Below are 22,023 nucleotides of genomic sequence, written 5' to 3'. Positions count from 1 at the left end.
TCTGACACACTCAGTTAAATAGTCATAATCTGAAGAAGGAACCCAAGATTTAACCACTGGATAAAAAACAGTGGCATTGCTCACTCTCAGTAATCCTAGGAGCTTCTTACAACTTGATGTGGTTAGCCAACATGGATTGTAACCAAGAGCTTGAATGCTATCCACCAGGATATTGTATCCTCTTCTATTTAATATATATATAAGGTTAGTAGAGTTAGAGGTTGGAATAACCGTCTAAGGGATAAAAATATCCGTTTTACTCCCAGTATAATTACCTATGTTAACCCTGGACATACATATGCAAGCATATTATGCTCGTAGGATACAGGCAATAACAAAGATAAACATGAGTTTATCAGGAATCAAATTTAAATTAAGCAGAAAATGGAGAAATCTTGATCAACAATTGACTAACAGATTATATTTTTTAATACGAAACTTTATCCCATCTAACAGCCATTTCTGCTTCCAGTGTCCTATGGTGTTGCCATTGAAAATTCTGAGAATAATATTCGTCATATTTTGCAACACATCCAATCTGGAATATGGAGCTTCATTAGAGTGAAGAAAAACACATGTTCCAGATCAGATGTGTTGCAAAATATGACGAATATTATTATTAGAATTTTCAATGGCAACACTGTAGAACATTGGAAGCAGTAACGGCTGTTAAATGGGATAAAGTTTTGTATTAAAAAATTATAATCGATGTTAGTCAATTGTTGCTGATCAAGATTTCTTAATTTTCTGCTTAATTTATATACATATATATTATTTATATATATATATATATATATATATATATATATATATATATATATATGTGTGTGCATTTGCTCAATGTACATTTAAATACATTGATAAATTATATTTCATACTGTGGTATCTGCACACAAGACTGAGTTCATTTATCATACTAAGGACAATTGTTTATCTTATTTTTCATCTTAGCTCTTACCATCTCAGTGCCTTAGCTCTAACATTATTACCTTATAAAGACAATATTCATCACTTTTCATCTCTCCACATCTTTACATTTTTCCTCCACTGACCCCAATTCATTCTTAAAAAAACAAAAAAAAACCTGACCTCTTAAACCACATGCCTTTTCTCTTTACTGTTTGCTTGTTGATAATGAATTTCATCAGTTCCTTAACCAAACCTTGCTTCAACCCACCATTCCACTGTTGTGAGTGTAATAATTTCTGCTTGGTCTATCAAAATTGTTTTTGACAATAGAATTGTAAACAAATAAGTGTACCCAACAACAAAGGAAACTGAACATCTATAACTTTCTATATTTAAGAGACGAGGAATTATTTACATTTGACGGATATTTGTCTTCATCTTGTTTGTTGTTAACACAACTGAATCCCAAATCTTCCTGATTCCATGATAAGTGTCAAAGAATAATGTTTACATTGAAGTAAGGTGACAAGCTGGTAGAATTGTTGGCATGCCAGGCAAAATGCTTAGCAGTATTTTGTCCATCAGAGTTCAAATTCTGCTGAGGTTGACTTTGCCTTTCATACTTACAAGGTTGATAAAATAACTACCAGTTCAGCACTGGGAATGATGTAATCGAAATTGCTGACCTTGTGCCAAAATTTGAAACCATTATCATTATTATTGAGTGGTGAGCTGGCACAATTGTTAGCACGCCCGAGTTCAAATTCTGCTAAGGTCAACTTTGTCTTTCATCCTATCGGGATCAATAGAATAAGTACCAGTTGAACATTGGGAATGATGTAATCAATTTATCTCCTTCCCTAAAATTGTTGGCCTTGTGCCAAAATCTGAAACCAACATTTACACTGAAATAAATCACACTAAGGGTCCTTTCTTAAAGTGTTGCAACTAAAATCCAGTTCTAATCAGTGGATCATAATTTCGCAACATTGCTTTGATTCCTGAGTTGGAAGTGGTATTTCATTTTCATGTTTATTGCTTCAGTTGATAATGCAAGAAGGTAATGGAATTTCATTCTACAGAATTATTTCATTTTCACCACAAATTTCTCAAAGAGTACTGCTAATTGAATTGATCCATAAGGCATGCTGCCTCTTAACTCTGGAAATGTTGAATATAAATTAGATACTGATGCAACAGAACATAGACTGCAGGTAATTAAGCCCTGATATGTTATAGTTTCGGCAGTTCAATTAAACTGTCAGTATGTGAAATATCACAAAGAAATATACTCATAACTATTAATACATATGTATTCTTTCATACTGAATTCCAATATTTGAAATCCAGGTTTGTCCCTGTTAACAGGGGTGACTGGATCTACCTCACTCTTACAGTAACTGCTCTCACATCATCTCACCAGATTTTGATTGTTCTCCCTCCTCAAGCCAACCTTCCCAATCTCTTCCTCCACCTTTTCTCTGGTCGACCTCGCTTTTGCAGTTCATTCACTTTAAACTCAAGCACTCTCCTCAGAACATGATCCTCATCCCTCCTCAACACATGTCCATACCACCACACTCCACTCACCCTTGCCAGCTGTTCCATCAATTCTTCCAACCCCAGCATTCCCATCAAGTCTTCAGCTCTCCTTTTATCAAATAGTTCCACACCACACAAGCTGAATTGAAAGAGAGTAGATCGAGGGAACTAATAGTAGTAATAGAACAAGGAGTGATGCTAATTCTCTGGAAGTCACTTATTCTTAGCTAGCTGGCATGTGACTTCTGCCTTCGTATGCTAACTGCCATGGATTCAATGGTCAGATTTCTTTTCAAGATGCACACAAACTACATTACATAAGTGGCATATAAATAAATTTTGAATTACACATTAATAATCTACTGAAAAAGCTTCTAGATCAACAGAAAACAACACAAGACAGAGTTAAGGAGTAATATTAAAATCTCACATCCAATGAGTAACAATAAAATCAAGTGGTGCAGTAATTTTGTGGTTAAGCATGTTTATAGCTATAAAACTAAAATTAGTAAAAGAATAAAATTTAAGAAATAAAAAAATCGCACCTGAATTCCACCTTTTTCTCTGTTTTTGGTCCAATTACTTTCCCATTCGTACTAAATGCAACCTTAGACATCATTGGTTTTGTTTAGGTCAAAAGAAGAGAAAATGTGACCTGAAAAATAAGAAATGTTATAAAATTACACACACACACACACACACATACATATATATATATATATCATACATACATAATTCAGCATCATAATCAACACCTGTGCAATAAAATCATTTGGTTCATTGGAATATTTCATTAAATGACAATTGTGAAGTTTATATATACAAGTACCATAAATAATATTACTGCTGATATTATCTGTTTCCACTGTCAGTTTAGGAATTGAGACAGTCTTTGAACACCTTAAACTTGCAGTGTCCTACAGTGGCCTCTCTGTATCACTGATAACCACTACAAAAGAAGCCACAAGCTCAGTTAAATCATCAACACTTTAGACATGAAAATTGATAACGTTTTCTGCTTATGAATGAAGACAGTTGCATCAAGAGAACATATGGAAGAGTTAGACCCGGGAAGACACGAGACAAAGTTGTGAGAAAGGATCTTCAGATGTTGGGCCACACAGAGGGGATGACAGGGAACTGAGACTCCTGGCAGTTAGCTGTGCGTGAGAAGACATGTCAGACTAAAAGTGTTGAACATAAAGTAAAAGGGTTGAAACCAGATGCACAGAAATGAAGAGTTGCTGAGCCCCGAAACACTACACATCTACTGCTGCAATACTAGATGGTCATACCGATCTCCAAAACTCACTACCATTTACAAAATGGACTTGTTGCAACACACAGCGAGAGAAATAACAGACAGGAATTGAAAGCTGTGTCACAAAAGAACATAAAAATACAAAAATCATTATAGTAGGTTGTTAGTAAGAGCGTCAAAGAATCACCATCTCAGGAGACTAACCAAATTATATCTGGTTCATATGCTGAAGTAATGACCATGGGATTGCACCTAGAAAGTTACCCTCTGAGGCACACAAGTCCGGGCAAGGTTTTTTTATGGAAGACCAGCAGTCACCCATGCATACCAGCCTCTCCTTTCCGCACCACTGATGTTATCTAAAGGAAAGACAAAGGCTGTTACAGTTTGGTACCAGTGATATTGCACTCATTTCTACAGCTGAATGAACTCTAGCAATGTAAAATAAAGTGTCTTATTCAAGAAAACAAAACACAGCCCGATCTGGAAATCGAACTTACTACCTTATGATTGAGAGCCCAATGCTCTAACCACTGAGCCATCTATTGGCTACTCAGACGATTCATAAGATGTAGTGGCCCACACTGATAGTCATTGTATTGCTATGTTTTTATAGGCAGCAGCAACATTAATTATATTTGTTTTGCACAATAGGTTGTAATTTGAAACCCTGCAACTGTTACTACATTGTATAGACAAATTAATTCTTTGTGTCAGCTTCATTAAAAATAGATGCCTCCTGTACAACTGTCGCTGAATAGTTGACATTAATAGACATACCTAGTTAAACAAAAATAATATAAATAAACATAAAAGATGTAAAACTTTTAAAATTTCCAGATCAATTCAACTTGTGCTAATTGAGGAAAGGATATTTTTTGCATGAGCTCTTTAATAACATAAGTAGAATGAACACCAGTACCACAGATATGGGTAAATATGAAGTCATACTTTAACAACTATAATTCTGGTACTTTATTTTCTTAAGAACTAGGAAAATAAAATAGTTTAAGAACAAAAAACAATACAATCATGTGCAAGCCAATTGCACATAAAATCTGACATCCATAAAAGTAGATAACAGGCCCTCTCATATTCTTAAGACAACAGTATAACTAAAACTAACTCAGTATATGATCGATACCTATTGTACAAACTTATGAAAGACAAAAGATAATGCATTCTATTATAATCTTATATCTAAGATATATTATATGAATATCAAATTAATCACAATATAACATGTCTTTTGCAAACCTGTAGGAAGATTGAGGGCAAAGTTGACTACAGTGGGATCTGAATTTAGAATGTAAAGGTTTGCAAGTAAATATTGCTAAGCAGTTTGTAATGATTCTACCAATGCCAGGACCATTTCAGTCTAAATGTAGAGGATTGAACTTGTACATTGTAAAGTTTCTGTGAAATCCATTATCTTTAAATACTGGCGTACTAATTGAAACCATCATAATTACAGAAACCGCAATTTCAATATTTTTCATCTTTTACTTGTTTCAGTCACTAGACTGGGGCTATACAGGGGTACCACCTTTAGGTCAAATAAATCTACCTTGTATTTCATCATCATTTAATGTCTGTTGCCCATGCTGGTTTGAGTTGAACAGGGCTAGTACGTTGGAAAGCTGCACCAGACTCCAGTCTGATTTGGCATAGTTTTTTTACAGCTGGATGCCCTTTTTAACGCCAACCACTCAGAGTGTAAACGGTGCTTTTATGTGCTACTGGTATGGGTGCCAGTTGTGTGATACCAGGGTGCTTTTATGTGCCACTGACATTGGTGCCAATTTGTATGACATCAGTATCTGCCGTGACTGTGAGTTTGTTCGGCTTGACGGGTCTTCTCAATACGTCAGTGAGGCCCAATGTTCAAAAGGAACTCAGCCACTTTATCTCTGTGAGGCCCAACGCTTGAAAAGAACTCAGCCACTTTGCCTTTGTGAGGCCCAATGCTTGGAAGGTATTCTTTACATGCCACCAGCACGGGGTTTTCTTAAATCTGGCAAATATTCTATCAGTCTCTTTTGCAGAAATGCTAAGTTACAGGGTTGTGAACAAGAGAGTTTTGCTGAAAATCTCATTGGCAGCCTTGCAAAAACCTACTGTTTCCACATCTCACATCTGGGACAGCGTTGCTGCTATTCATACAAACATCCAAAGAAAGATCACTTGTCTGGCATGAAGTTTCTTACCAATACATTCCAGCCTCTGACCAAAGGACGCACTGTCTCCTCTCTCAGTATTTTCTGCTCCTACAATAGTGGGTTTTGCTACTTTGAGCTGGTTGGTGCTGTGCCAGTCCCGACTTCTTTCTTCTCTCCACTTCACAATAACCAACACCTAGTCCTTTCCTCTTGAGAGCATCAGTCTTCTGGAATTCCCTATTCACACATTTGTTCATGCAGGTTTTGACTTGTAAACTACTTTTCAAGAATATTAACTATATTGATCTTAACAATCCTGGCAGCTGTGTGATGGCTATAGACACAGTCTGTTGTTCCAGAGTAATTGCCACCTATCCACTCCCAAAAGTGTGGCAAATATTCATACTTGTTTATAAATAAAATTCTGTCAAGTTTCTGTACAATAACTAAAAGATTAAAACTGGCATAAAAAAACCAAACAAAACTAAGAAAAAAAAAACAGAGAGAGAGAGAGAGGATACTGTTTAAAATAAGCTGAGTTATGTAAAAATGTTCAATTTCAATATAATTTCAGTCATAATATTCCTCATTGAGTCTGAAAATATAACCATTATTCAACAATTTTTCTATTCAACATTTATTATAAAATGATACAATGTACCAACAGTACATTGCTGCATTCACATGCCAAAATCAGACACAATGGAATTACTGTCTAAGTAAATTTTAAGGAATATATGCTATGAAATGGAGGTGCTGGAAGTGTGGGGGTGGGGGTAAAGAAAAAAAATCAAAACTTCAGAGGGTGACACTCCCTTCGGTCATGACTGACCATGGGATTGAACCTAGAAAGTTCCCCTCCGAGGTACAAGTCTGGGAAAGGTTGTTTTATAGAAGACCAGCAGTCTCCCATGCATACCAGCCTCTCTTCATGCCACCGGTGTTATCCAAGGGAACGGCAAAGGTCGATACAACTTGGCATCAGTGACATAGCAGTTCATTTCTATAGCTGAGTGAACTGGAGCAATGTGAAATAAAGTGTCTTGCTCAAGAACACAACACAGCCCAGTCTGGGAATTGAACTCACAACCTCACAATTGTAAACCTGATGTTGTAAACACAGAGTCATTCCCCTTCGCAACTTCAGAACACACAAGCATATTCACCATGAATGTACAGAAAAAGCCTAAGAGATCCATGGTCTTTTGCAGATTTATCTTTTTTGTCTGCATATCTTTAGATGAAGACATGTAGACATGGATATGGCTGTGTGGTAAGAAGCTTGCTTCCCAACCACATGGTTTTGGGTCCAGTCTCACTGCATGGCACCTTGTGCAAGTGCATTCTATAGCCTCAGGCGAATCAAAGCCTTGAGTGGATTTGATAGATAGTAACTGAAAGAAAACTGTGTGCGTATATATATATATTTGAAACGCCGGTGTTAAAACGGGGGTAGCTGATGAAGGAAAATGTTCTCTATGTGGCTTGTGTGTTTTCTGTACTCTGGTTATTATTATTTCTTGTCTACGATTTGTTTGCAATGTCCTGTACCCAGATATGCACCTATATATACAGGTAGACGTAGGTATGCACACACCTGTACGTATATATTCATATACTCATTATTTGTTTGTTTCTTTATTTATTTATACAGAGAGAGAGAGAGAGAGAGAGAGAGAGAGAGAGAGAGAGAAAGAGAGAGAGAGAGAGAGAAAGAGAGAGAGAGAGAGAGAGAGAGAGAGAGAGAAGATAGAGAGAAAGATAGAGAGATAGAGAGAAAGATAGAGAGAGAGAGAAAGAGAGAAAAAGAGAGAGATAGAGAAAGAGAGAGAGAGAGAGAAGGAGAGAGAGACATACACAAGTAATTTATTGTATAATCTGAGACTCATGCGAATTTTTTGTCTTGAAGTACGAGTGGAAATCCGCAGTATGAGCACACAAATCATCCCACCTTTAAGCTAATTCAGTTAAAACCAGTTTACATATCTCTTTTGCATTCCCTTTTTTACAATTGTCATTTTATTTGTAACTACACTTTTTCTGTTTTAAAACCCATAAAAAAATTATTTTTGAGGGATGGAACGGATTGATTAATTATATTTTAGTTAATTGCAATGGGGAAAATTGATTTGTAAAATGAGTAAATTGTAAGATGAGCTCAGTCATGGAATGAATTGAACTCATTCTGCAAAGTATCACTAGGCCTCACCGAGGCGATGACTTCCGACCAAGACCTTTGGAAATATGCTGTGCGTGAGAAGACCCGGCAAGCCAAGTGAGACCATAATCCGAGGCCTTTGCCAGGGGTGTAGCCAGCCCACTTATGCGTACCTTTCTTTCATTGGATACTAAACTGTGGTTGTGAAGACCTGTTGAGGCAAGTGAAATTGAAATTGAACCAAATTCGACGACTGGCACCCATGCCAACCTCTCTTTCATTGGACACTAAACTCCGCTTGCGAAGACCTGTTGGGGCAAGTGAAATCGAAATCGTGATGGCACCTGTACCAGTGGAGCGTCTGAGAGTGATCGTTGCCAGAGCAGCTGTCTGCCATTGACACGTAAATAGTACCATTTGAGCGTGATTGTTACCAGTATCGCCTTCCTGGCACTTGTGCTGGTGGCACATGAAAAGACATTCGAGCGAGGTCATTGCCAGTGCCGCTGGACTGGCTCCTTTGCAGGCGGCACATAAAATGCACCATTTTGAGCATGGCTGTTGCCAGTACCGCCTGACTGGCCTTCGTGCCAGTGGCATGTAAAAGCACCCACTACACTCTTGGAGTGGTTGGCGTTAGGAAGGGCATCCAGCTGTAGAAACTCTGCCAGATCAGATTGGAGCCTGGTGCAGTCATCTGGTTTGCCAGTTCTCAGTCAAACCATCCAACCCATGCCAGCATGGAAAGCGGACATTAAGTGATGATGATATGTAAAACTTACTGTTAATAAAAGCTAGGATGCATTGCATTCCATTAATTAATGAAATAACATAGTAAATACACAAACGAAATGTAAACAATGTATAACATATATTGAGTGCACAAATGGACAGAAGACAGACATAGAAGGTCCCTAATTCTTCATCAGTTAGCAACCAGATGATATTTAGTCTAGCACCATTATATGTATATATATATATATATATATATATATATATATGTGTGTGTATATCTATGTTTGTCTCCCATCATTGACTGACAACTGACACTGGTGTGTTTATGTCGCCATAACCTAGCGGTTCGGCAAAAAGAGACCGATAGAATAAGTACTAGGCTTACAAAGAATAAGTCCTGGGGTCGATTTTTTTGACTAAAAAACCCTTTAAGGTGGTGCTCCAGCACGGCCACAGTCTAATGACTGAAACAAGTAACAGATATAAGTTTACTGTTCAAGTATGAACTTTTTTTTCTTCCTTTGTTACAACGGGAAATTCTGTAGAGCATATTGCGAATCTCATCCATAAGAACCAATCACTTTCTTGAAAACTTAACCTCATTATTCTTGCCATGTCGACACAGGTGTGGCTGCATGGTAAGGAGCTCGCCTCCCTGCCACATGGTTCTGGGCTCCATCTCATAGCATAGCACCTGAGGCAAGTGTCTTCTACTCTACCATTGGGCTGGCCAAAGTCTTCTGAGTGAATTTGGTAGAAAGAAACCAAGAAGCCTGTCATTTTTATGTGAGTGTGTGTGTGCATGTGTGGGGATGAGTGCGTGTGTGTGTGTGAGTTAGTGCATGTGTGAATAAATAAACTTCTCATTTGACAGGAGAATCTAAATATTAAAGAATTAAAGATCTAATAGTGTTTGCTAAAGCATATGGACCCCCGGGAGGGAACCCCTGCTTTGTAGGGACATTGGAACCACTAGAAATAGTAGCAAAATTTCTTACGTCATGGGTTGCATGTAGAAATGACTGTGACTAGAATATCTTTGTTTATAGATCTGCCTACTAGCGTTACTAGAGTGTGTGCCACCAGGAGTAGCCCTTCCATTTGCTGCCCCCGGACCCCACAAGAAACATTGCCTACAGCAGCTACAAAAGTGCTGCCCCTACCTATGCTAGTGGATCTGCTCATCATAACCCAACTGGCATGTGTTATACTTGCTTCACTGTTGTGCATTTATTGATATTAAAAAAAAGTCTAACCAACAAAAAAAACCCTACCTAGCAGTAAGAATGACTGCTCCAGCATTCCCAATGATATGTAAATGTGTATATTTGTACACAATACATGACTGCGAATGAAGAATGGTTTATAATGATGATAGAGAATAAAATAAGAACTTTTTCAATATCACAAATTATCAAGTTACACATGGAAATGCATTAATTGAAGAATTAAAAAAAAAACAAAAAAAAAGCTAAATGACAGAATTAATTCCTAACAGCTTTTACTAAATAAGACATAACCAACATTTCTATTTTTACATATGTTTAAAGCCATTGACAGTTATAGCAGACTTAAGTCTTATCAGATATTACCCAACTTATAAATATAGATGCCTTGTCTCATTAGATATTGAAGCTACCAGATGTTTGGAAACAGCTTGCTGGTGCAATTTCAGTCATTCAAAAACCCCTGCATACTGGATGCCAGATTTCGTAGAGGGGTCACTGGGAAAGAATGTGCACCATTTTGGGGCCTTCCTCTTGACAGCTCTACAGCACACCCAACCACTCAATTGTTCAGATCCAGCCTCTCACACCTGCCCAGTTTCGTGTCCAATGAAGGAAGGTACGCATAAGTAGGGGGGCTGGCTACACCCCTGGTAGAGGCCTTGGATTTAGGTCTCACTTGGCTTGCCGTATATATATATATATATATATATATATATGTACAAGAGGGTACTGAAAAGTTCCTGGCTTTAAGGGTATCACAAAAGGTCCAGTTGACGGTCAAATCTTCCAAGTTCTTTTACAAGGCTTAGAAAAACCTGAAAGACTGCTGCAATAAGTGTGTGAATCTGAGAGGGGAATATGTTGAATAAAATCATAATTCTCTGCTGTTATATGGTGGTCTCTAAGGAAGTTAGGCATAGAGAGGAATGGCTTGTTAGATCTGTACAAGCCATGTACAGTGATGCTGTCAATAAGGTGAGAGTCAGCCATGAATACAGTGATGAATTTAGTGTACAGGCAGGGGTTCACCAGGGCTGAGTTTTCAACCCATTCTTTTTCATTATAGTCCTCCAGGCCATAACAGAGGAATTTAAAACTGGGTGCTTGTGGGAACTGCTATATGCTGATGACTTATTGCAGAATCTTTAGCAGAATTGGAGAAGAAGTTCCTAGCATGGAAACAAAACCTGGAATCAAAAGGCCTTAAAGTTAACCTAGCTAAGACAAAAGTGGTTGTTAGTGAGAAAGAAGATAAAACTTTCTTTCCGTCAGGTAAATGGCCCTACTCCATATGTAGGAAAAGAGTTGGAGGAAATTCCATTTGCTGCACCCAGTGTAAACTATGGACACATAAGAGATGCAGTGGTATCACAGGTAGATTAACAGACAAAGTAGTCTTTATATATGGCAGATGTGCAAGAACAAAAAGCACGAAGAGCACATGGAAATTAGATTCTCTCAAATGCCCAAGTGGCTCTCTTGAGATTGTAGATAGTTTGTTACCTAGGTGACCAAATTAGCAATGGTGGCGGATGCTCTGAAAGTATTGTTTCTAGAATGAGAACTGGGTGGTGGAAGTTCAGAGAACTATTACCTCTGTTGGCAACAAAAGGACTCTCTCAAAGTGAAAGATAGACTATATGATGCTTGTGTATGAACGGCTATTCTCCATGGTAGTGAGACATGGGCTCTGAATGGAGAAGACATATGTAGACTGGATAGAAACAAAGGTAGTACGCTCCGTTGGATGTGCAACATCAGTGCACATGTACGACAAAGTGCAAATGTAGAGAGAGAAAAGTTGGGCATAAGAGGAATCAAATGTAACATGCAAGAGAGAAGACTGCATTGGTTTGGACATGTAATGTGTGAGAATGAAGACAGCTGTATAAAGAAGTGCCAATCACTGAAAGTGGATGGGGCCTGTAGAAGAGGGAGACCCAGGAAGACATGGGATGAAGTGGTAAGGACTGATCTCAGGACATTGGGTCTCACAGAGGAAATGACAATGGACTGAGATGTCTGGTGATATGAGGTTTCTGAGAAGACCCACCCATATCAGTGAAACAGTTCTACAAGCCATCCACACTTAAGAAAAGTTCTCACACACTCTACCACAACAAACCAAACTATGTCTACATCTCTTTCTCTTCCTCGCATTCTCACCTCATGCACTATGCTTACCTCCCACTCCTCAATCCTGTCCTCTTGGTTTTGTCTCACTGTATATCATTGCTATCCACTTGCACCCCCTGACCTGTGTGTTCCACCCACATGTAACAAGAGAACTTCTCAGATACCCCACTACAACAAACAATATCTCAACATCTCTTCCTCACATTTCCTCCTTCATACACTCTCACTCTACAGTCCTGTCCTCACGACCCTGTTTCTCTGTATCATTGCTATAAAGCAGTCTATATATACCCAAGTTTTTATGACTCACTTCCCCAAACTCTAATCCTGCACCTTTTGCAATATCCAGCCACATATATTATGACCTTTGAACCTCAAGGATATGCCCTGGCATGTGTCACCATCTATCTCTCTCTCTTCCTTTACTCAACCATCTAATATTTTGATCCCCATCCATTGTGAGTATGCCCGGCCCTTTGCTACCATCTATATTCTGCTGTCACCCACTTTCTGTCTCTCCTTCTATTGCACTTCCCCCAGGTTGACTAACCATGTATCTCCTTGCAGCAGCACACGTATTTCTGGCCTCATTCTTGATCTCTCTCTCTCTCTCTGGCCAGGTAACATTGTACCTCCTGTACAGCAAGATACCTGTTTCTGTGTGTCTGTCTCACTATAGCCTTTCATCATCTGACACAAGATCACCTCCTTCAATGCCCTCTCTCCTCACAAATGATTTTTGTCTTGCAAGTACTTGGTGACCCTGTCAGTGCAAGTGCCAAGTTAAAAGCACCCAGTCCACACTGTAAAATGGTTGGCATTTGGAAAGGCATCCAGCTATAAATACCTTGCCAAAACTGACCTCACCTGTGCTTGTGCCATGTAAAAAGCACTGAGTCTACTCTGCTGAGTGGTTGGTGTTGGGAAAGGCATCCAGCTGTAAAAATCTTGCCAAACAGTTACAGATGTCTGATGCAAGCTTCTGCCTGGCTGCCATCTGGCAAACCGTCCCACCCATCCCAGCATGGAAGGCAGATGTTAAACGATAGTAGTCAATCCTCCTGTATTATTTTATCCAAAGCCAGGAACTTTTCAACACCCCCTCGTGTGTATGTGTGTATATATATATACGCACACACACATACACACACATGTATACAAGGGGGTGCTGGAAAGTTCTCAACTTTAAGGGTATCATCAAAGGCCCAGTTGGAGGCCCAACCTTCCAAGTTCTTTTACGGGGCTTAGAAAAACTGAAGAGCCACTGCAGTAAGTGAGTGAATCTGAGAGGGGAATAAGTTGAATAAAATCATAACTGATCCTCTTGTATTTTCTTTTACCCAAAGACAGGAACTTTTCAGCCCCACCTCATAATTCAAACAATGTGAATAGAAAAACTTTACATTTGACAGAATTATGTGAAATCTAAAGGGTTAAAAAAAAGTGAGAATTTTGTTCAAGTGTTTTCAAGGGGTTTAACAAACACTATTAGACCATTAAGAAGGGTCTAAACTAGTGGTTCTCAACTGGGGTCCATAAAAGATTTTTGGAGGCCTACGCAAAAGAGTAAATTGGGGATCCACAATATTTTCAGGGCCAGAAAAAAATCAGCTTTAGATGTATGTATTGGTATGTATTGCAAGAAACAGCTGGGTTTCTTTCTCTAATGTCTTACATAGTTCAACCTACACAAGGGAATGTGTGAAAAACAAAATAGGAATTTTGAAAGTTTCTATAAAACTACTTTTTAAACATCAAATGACTATGAGGTCCCACCACAAAATAGTAATCAAAGGGGTCCACAGATAATAAAAATGTTGAGAGTCCCTGCTTTAGATGGTTCCTTTCTCTAAAATTTTACATAGTTCAACCTACACAAGTTAATGTCTACTAAAATAAATAGGAATTTTGGAAGAAGTTTCTATAAAACTAGTTTTTAAACACTGAATGGGGGTCCACCAGAATAAAATAGTAATCAAAGGGGTTTATGGATGAAAAATGGTTGAGAACCCCTGATCTAAACTATTGTGTTTGTAGGTGGGTGATTAAGTGAAATGTATGACTCAAAGCTAAAATGCAAACTTGACAAAAACTTATCTCTACAAGTCTTAATCCTCACAGAAGAATTAATGAGGCAAATAAATGGAAAATATTTCTGCTGAAAATAAAGAGATTTTTTATTAACTAATTTATATAAATATGATAAAAAGTGTGAAAGCAATTATAATATGATGGCTGTTTAGAGGCTCAAAATAACATTGCTCAATATGGACATGAATTCAAGCAGTGATAACAGATATAATTTCTCTATTAAAAATAATGTATTCCTTATTTTTTAAAAGTTTTCACAGAAATTCCTTTTAAAAGATAAGAGTGTCATATCAAATTTCATATATCTAAATGGATTCAGAAAGTCTCTATATGTTCATATGAAATAAACATGCTAATTATATACATACATATATATATTAAATATTAAAGCTGATGGCTTCTTTTGATCAGATAGAAAGCAAACTGGACAAGAAGAGTGAACAATTGAAAGGCAAAAATGACACAGGGAAAGTTTCTATGATGGTACAGCTACTTAAACTCTCATAAAACCAATTTAGTCTTGTACTGTTTTGGGTATACAAAGCTTCAACATAAGAAATCGTTTTTTTATGTTGCAGAAGTAAGTTTTTGTTTAGAAATCAAATGATATTTGTGACACTTAGCCAATCCCTTTAGTTACTGGTTCTGACCCATTTTTTCTCTCTATGGACCCCATTGATTTCTATTTTACTCAACTAGACATCCATAGACATTCAACGTATATATTCTTTTACTTGTTTGTCATTTGACTGTGCCCATGCTGGAGCACTGCCTTTAGTCGAACAAATCGACCCCAGGACTTATTCTTTGTAAGCCTAGTACTTATCCTATCGGTCTCTTTTGCTGAACCACTAAATTACAGGGATGTAAAGACACCAACATTGGTTGTCAAGTGGTGCAGTGGAGACAAACACACACACACAAGTATATGAGCTTTTTCAGTTTCTGTTTATCAAATCCCTCACAAGGTTTTGGTCAGCCTGAGGATATAGTAGAAGACACTTGCCCAAGGTACAACACAGTGGGACTGAACCCGGAACCATGTGGTTGGGAAACAAGTTTCTTACCACACAGACACACCTGCACCTATAAGAAAAAAACATCCTTCAGCATTTTTATTTTTTTGGTTGTTTTAGACATTTGACTGTGGCCATGCTGGACCACTGCCTTAAAGGGTTTCAGTCGAGGAAATTGACCTCAAGACTTATTCCTTGTAAGCCTAATACTTATTCTATTGGTCTCTTTTGCTGAACACACCAGCATCAGTACAAACAGCAAGGGTACAAACACGGACACACACACACACATAACAGGCTTGTTTCAGTTTCCATCTACAGATTCTACTCACAAGACTTCGGTCAGCCTGAGGCTATAGCAGAAGACACTTTCCCAAGGTATCACGCAGTGGGACTGAGTCCAGAACAATATGTTTGAGAAGCAAACTTCTTACTGCACAGCCATGCCTGCACCTCTTTTATAATTAAATATCATTAGAAATTGTATTAAAAAAATTAATTAAATATCATTAGAAATTGTATTAAAAAAATTAAAATATTTCAGTGTAATAAACTGCACATGAATTTTAACAGCAAAATCATGTGGACCCACAAGGATCATGTGGACCCCAGTTGAGAATCCCTGCTCTTAGCCAGGGTTGATAAAGGGTATACATATGTATATTTTATCTTTAATCTATTTCAGTTGTTAGACTATGGCCATGCTGGGGCACCACCTTGAAGAAATCCAGTTGAATGAATTGATCCTAGTACCTTTTAAAAATTTTTTTGAAAACCTGGTACATTTTCTTTTGGTCTGTTTCGCTGAACTGTTAGATTATGGGGATGTGAACAGCCAATACCAGTTGTCAAGTGGTGGGTGGGGACACAGACACAAAGATACACATATTTGCAGTACGCTTCTTTCGGTTTCTGTCTACCAAATCCACTCACTAGGCTATGGTCAGCTTAGGGCTATGATAGAAGAGGTACCATGCAGTGGGACTGAACCTGGAACCATGTGGTTGGGAAGCAAACTTCTTATAACACAGTCATGAGAGAGAGAGAGAAAGAGAGAGAGAAAGAGAAAGAGAGAGAGAAAGAGAGAGAGAGAAAGAGAGAGTGAGTGAACTGGGTTAAAAATTTTACAGTATCCAAATTTGTGTTCTCCAAACCTAGATACAAGCAACATTGATATTGCTGGAATGAATGAAAATGACTTAAAATGAAAATTGAGTCTGCACTCATCAAGGACACATGTTTATGGATGTCTGGGGTCATAAGAATGAGTAAAGGGACTAGGATAGATGTTCATCTTTCATTGCTTGCACAGGTCAGACAGAATTTGTTGAGGCAGATTTTGTATGGCTTCCCATTGCCAAACCTCACTTGTTTTCAAGTAAGGTAATAGTTAACCATGGCCAGAAATGGTACCATAAAAATATGGTATTTATTTACAACAACCGTGTGATGTCAAGATAAGGGGGCATACTAACACACGCAATAGGCATCTTTCAGTTTCTAAAGCAGAAGAAACCTGCCCAAGATGGCATGCAGAGGAACTACACCTGAAACCATGTGGTTGGGAAGCAAGCTTTATAACTATACAACCATGTCAGCACTATTTACTTAACTCCACTTCAAAAAAAAAAACAAAAAAAAAACAATGTTAGTAAAATACACTATAGCAAGACTAATTTTCCAAAATGGGAAGATACAAATAATTTTCTTTAGATATTAGTATTTTTCTGAAAGAAAATAATAAGGAGCAGGAACTCTGTATCTCAATTAATGGTGCTGCTAAGTAAGCAAAACAGATTTGTATGTCACATGTGCATGGTGAAACCAGCAGTACAAATGTCTAAAGAGGTGAACAAACATTCTGAACCATTAAGGTTTAAAAGTAGATAGAGTGGACTGGCCTTGTAACATACATGAATTTATTATTAATGAAGATAGATCTTGTGATAATGTTCTTTAATTGTACAACTTAAGAAAAAGTTCCCTCCAAGCTGGCATGGAAATTATCTCACATTTTATGAAATAGGTCCTTTTTTTAAAAAAATAGATTAAGAAGGGAAAAGAGAAGTGCCCATGACTTTTTTTCCAGGTCTTATAAGAGGGGAGTGGTGTGGGAAGAGTCACCCCGAGACCAGAGATCGGTGCTTGAATACATGCAGCAATGGGTGGCAAGTTGACATTAGAAAAAATAGTGAGAAATAAACTAATAAAAGCAGAAAGAAAAGCTGAAGCAACAAAGCTTGGGACACAAGCTGAATGAAAGCATGTGAGCTACAGAATATTAGAAGTTGTTGGTTAATGAATGCAAGACCAATTATGAGTGAAAGTTACATGTGGAGTAAGAACCGACTGTGGTATGCTATAGCCAATAAAAAGTAACCAGAAGATATGTAGTTGGTTAATGACTTAGAATAGGTTAGGTTGAACCCTAAAAACATACAACTATGCATGAAGTTTAGTCATCATAGTAGCTTTTGCAGCCACTTTTCTATGATGATAATTAAAAATAACATTAGCTATTCAAGAATTACAGATATAAATAAGACGAGAAAAGGCCATATGGCAATCATACCTAATTTGAGCTTCTCAAAAAATGCGTTGAAGCTTATGTCTCACACAAAAACTGCTGTTTTTTGCATGACAGAACAATTCATTAAGAAACTATTTTTAGAAAAGTGTAAAAACACATTATGTGCTAATGCTCTCAATATAATGTACATAATACAATAGAGCTGCAAAAAAAAAATAATAACATTTTAGTTATTGTTGTTGTAAGCACATTAAAAGCAGAGGCAGCCAACCTGCATATTAAAAAAAATCAAAATTTAAAGATAAAAACCAAATGCTTGCAACTCTAAAGGACTTTCTTAGCTTCAATTCTCGTCAGGATAAAGAGAAACTTGAGACATTCTTAAAAGTAAAGTTTATGAGAAGAGCTTAAACTTCATGTGAAAGTACTGATATTTCATGCTGATCACAACACATGGTTCTACCTAAAATGTAGAGATCACCTCTAACTTTACTATTAACTTTCTGGAGTGTTTTAGTAATTGAATATATAAAATACTTGTTTCAATGATACAGTGCAAGTATCAAAATTTTTATGAACATTGCAGAAAAGAGTTAAATTATTGAAATCACAGTTGTCTTAATAAAAAAAAAAAATGCAAATAAAACATGACATTGAAACCATTGGTTTCCTTTGCCTGGATATAAGTGCGCTATATTTTGAGAGGACAGATAGAAATGGTACTTCGTAATGTTTTATGTCTTTCAAATTCATAGATACACTCCACTAAGAATGATAGAACTTCGATTATGATCGAATCTAAGCTGCGAAAACGAAACAATTTTACATCTCTAACTTTATAAATGTAATTTGAGAGTAATTTAGAAACTGACGAGTATTTTTTTTTCTTTTTCCAAAGAAAACATTACATCGTTATACGGAGGAGACTGGGGACCTAGGTGACAAAAATAAAAATCTTTAAATTGACCAGTGAATAGTAATAGCATTTAAAAACGAGAAAACAACGGATCAAGAGGCGAAATGAAAAATTATTTCTAACATTGGCCTAAGACCTCACAGTTTGCGGGAGGAAATAGTTGGTAACCGAAGTGTAACCCAGCAAGATCTCAGCTAAAGAAAGTACTCAAGGCATTTTGAGTACTTTGAGTGGTATTTTACACCATTCTACCAATCCACCGCCCTTAATAATGGCAACTGGATCTAAGAACTGAAGTTCAATCAGATTTTTAAAAGTTATGAAATTATATTCCCGATACTTAACCGATATCGGTGGCGTTGAAAGAAATCGGCAACCGTCATTTTCGATAGAAACCCTTTTGTGCGTAACTTTACTCTGAAATTCTCATAACAAATTTCCACGGTTAGGTGATCACAAGTAATATGCAAAAATTATAAATGTTGAGAGAAGGTGATCTCTCTTCTGGGCAGACGGACTTCCATTTAATGAATTTTTGTCTTTGTCAATTCAGATTAGAATTTTCGTCCACTAAAAGCGTCCTACATGAGATTACAATCTGAAACCATACCCATTTCGCAAAGCTTATTGAATAAATTTTAAATTCAAAAAACAAAAATGTAGACACAAATATAAAGAAATTACAAGAATAAAAATGTGTAGCATATAAAATAATATCTTTTATATAAAACAAATATGTATTAGAAAAAATAAAGACTGAACGAAGTTGTAGTAGTATAATTATTATTCGATATAAGGTGCAAAAGAAATGGACTACAACATACAGTTTAAAGAAGAAGAAAAAAAAGACACCAGTGCATACGTATGATCTGAAATCAAAGAAAAGTTACAGATTGCGAATTAGAAATAATGATTTCAAAGTTTTTTGCGAGAACTAAGATAAAGGTAGGAATTATTGCGCATCTATCAAGCCGAACATTATCACTGTACGAGGGGGGAGCAACGAGGTAAGTTAAAAAGAGTTTACCTATTAGATATTATGAAGATCGTGTGTTACCAACTTACTCGAGGAGAAAAAAAAAAGGTGGGGGTGATAAAACAACAGTCGGAAATTATTTATAAAGTAATTATTTGATAAAACAAAATAGTATGATAAATACCTGATTTACATAATAACTTTTAGCATTAAGAGTTAAGCTATCAGCGAAAGAATAGCAAGTAATTTCCCCACCTCTTCAACTTACACCCGTGTTGTTTCGACTGGAACCTCACTAAACCAGGGTGAAAAATGTGTCGAGACTGTGGTATGGGGATGCTGGGATTGATACGAGAACTTTTCCAATTAAAAAAACAAAAACAAACAAAAAACCGTTTATGACATCCAACTTAATCGCTGTTCAAATGTAAGAAAACAAAAAGCAGGGTAAAAAAAATCTAATTCTACAGCAAAAACTCAAAAGTGACAGGATCATATTAGCATTATAGAATTTAATTTCAAAATCTAAACTTAGTAAACTATATAAAGCAATGTGTATTTTGGATTTATGAGCGAGTGCGTGTGTGGACGATGGAAATAAGTTGCCGTACTACCAAGCGATTCACTTGCCCTACAAACGACCAGAATTAGGGGAAAGGGGACTGTTTAAGATAAGAACACCCAAATAATCGGAACAACAGATTATTTCCGAAGTTATTTCAGAAAGTATATTTAGTTCAAAACTAAAAGAAACGGGCAAGAGAAATAGAAAGAAAGAAAGAAAGAAACTTTGGGTATTTTAAAAGAAGTTTGTTTTCAAGAATTTTATTTTCATTATTGTTAAGACATTTCAAAGATAGTGATAATTTCAAGAAAATACGAGTAAACATTTATTTTTTTAGCAAAGGGAATAATATGTAGGTGCGGTACTTCTAAAACAGAATGGTTCGAAATTATGAACGACTGTAGCAATGATGAGGGAATAAGCATCCATGCGGTCGACTGACCTGGTAGAAATAGCAGCCAAATCTCCTTCAAATCGTATTTCAACCCCACCTTTTATTTTTTGGCAAATGACAATTTGGATGTAATTTTAGATATGCAAAAATACAGGATGATTATTACTATATCGAATATCTTTAATGTACTTTCGACCGGGGCTGGTTTGGAATAAAAACCAAAAGATGACAAGAATCGTCATCCATATCAGCCAACCAGAAGTTACATCTTAAAAATACCTGTAGATATAATAATTACTTTAAAAAATTTAGAAATAGCATTTAAAAGCAAACAACAAAATAGGTTTTATACAAATACTTTCACATCAAAAAGTAATCAAAATTATTGAATCAATCAGTTGTCAATTTTTGTATATCAATAAGTAAATAGTGGCAATTGATAGCATTAATTGGAAAGGTAAAGGCGATCCCCTTGAAAACTAAAATAAGCAAATTGAACTTTATACAAAATAAAATAAAGATATATATATATATATATATATATATATATATATATAAATATAATCCTTCTTTTATTTTGTATAAAGTTGAGTTTGCTTATTCAGTGGCTTTCGAGGATCTGCATAAATATATCAGACATGAAACAATAAAACAAAAATTGTTAAATGATTTTTCCAAGAGTTAAACAAAAAAACTTACATACTAGAATACGGTGTTCTTTGAATCGAAGAAAAACCGCAAAACTTTTAGGCGTGTGTGTGTGTGCGTGTTTTTTTTTTTTTTTTTTTGGAGGGGGGTCATTCTAATGAATAGATAGCTACACTAATGTACGTGCTTCTTTAAAACGGGGATAAAAAGTCTTCAAATAAGAGAAAAATAACATTTATTCGACGAACAGAATCGGGGGAAGCTCTGAGTAGAGTGACTTGTGATAATTTCAGTTCTGAATAAAATAATAAATAACAGTTCTTATGTATGCAAGTTGACAGATAAAACAGGTCTTCGCACGAAAGATGAGGAGGGGATGAAGATGTGAAGGAAATAAATAGTAAAAGATCTATTAGAAATTCATTAAGAAAAAAGTTAATAATTAATTAATAATAATGTACCAGTTAGAAGATCCAATTCTTACCGTGGAAGTTGTTCATGAATCATAAAAAAGAAGCATCAAAGTCGTTGTCGTTGCTGCCCACAACAACAACAGACCATTTCAGAAAAAAAGCATCGAGCATCGAAATGTGTGCCTCTGTTCCTCTGACGTCGATGCAATGTGCTCTCTCTGCCTGACGCCACTTAACTACCGCCCCGCCTCCATAAAATTTTAACACTAACACGCCCACAATGCATTGCGGTCTCTCCCCTTCCTCCTACTCCTTCCCTGTTTGCTTGTACTGCACTGCACTCAC

The 22,023-nt window shown here is 36.7% G+C and overlaps 1 long non-coding RNA gene across 1 annotated transcript; it reads right to left on the bottom strand.

Moving 5' to 3' along the window:
- Nucleotides 1-3,052: 3,052 nt before the first annotated feature.
- On the bottom strand, nucleotides 3,053-22,014 carry LOC106874692 (uncharacterized). The gene is made up of 2 exons (XR_016244850.1): nucleotides 21,750-22,014; nucleotides 3,053-3,106 (listed from the first exon to the last, which is right to left on the bottom strand). It is a non-coding gene; the product is annotated as an uncharacterized LOC106874692 (long non-coding RNA).
- Nucleotides 22,015-22,023: the final 9 nt, after the last annotated feature.

This window comes from Octopus bimaculoides, chromosome Z (assembly GCF_046866305.1).
Source record: "Octopus bimaculoides isolate indiv1 chromosome Z, ASM4686630v1, whole genome shotgun sequence".
NCBI lineage: Eukaryota > Metazoa > Mollusca > Cephalopoda > Octopoda > Octopodidae > Octopus > Octopus bimaculoides.
The sequence above is the reverse complement of the archived record's forward strand: the minus strand, read 5'-3'. Positions and strand labels throughout refer to the sequence as shown.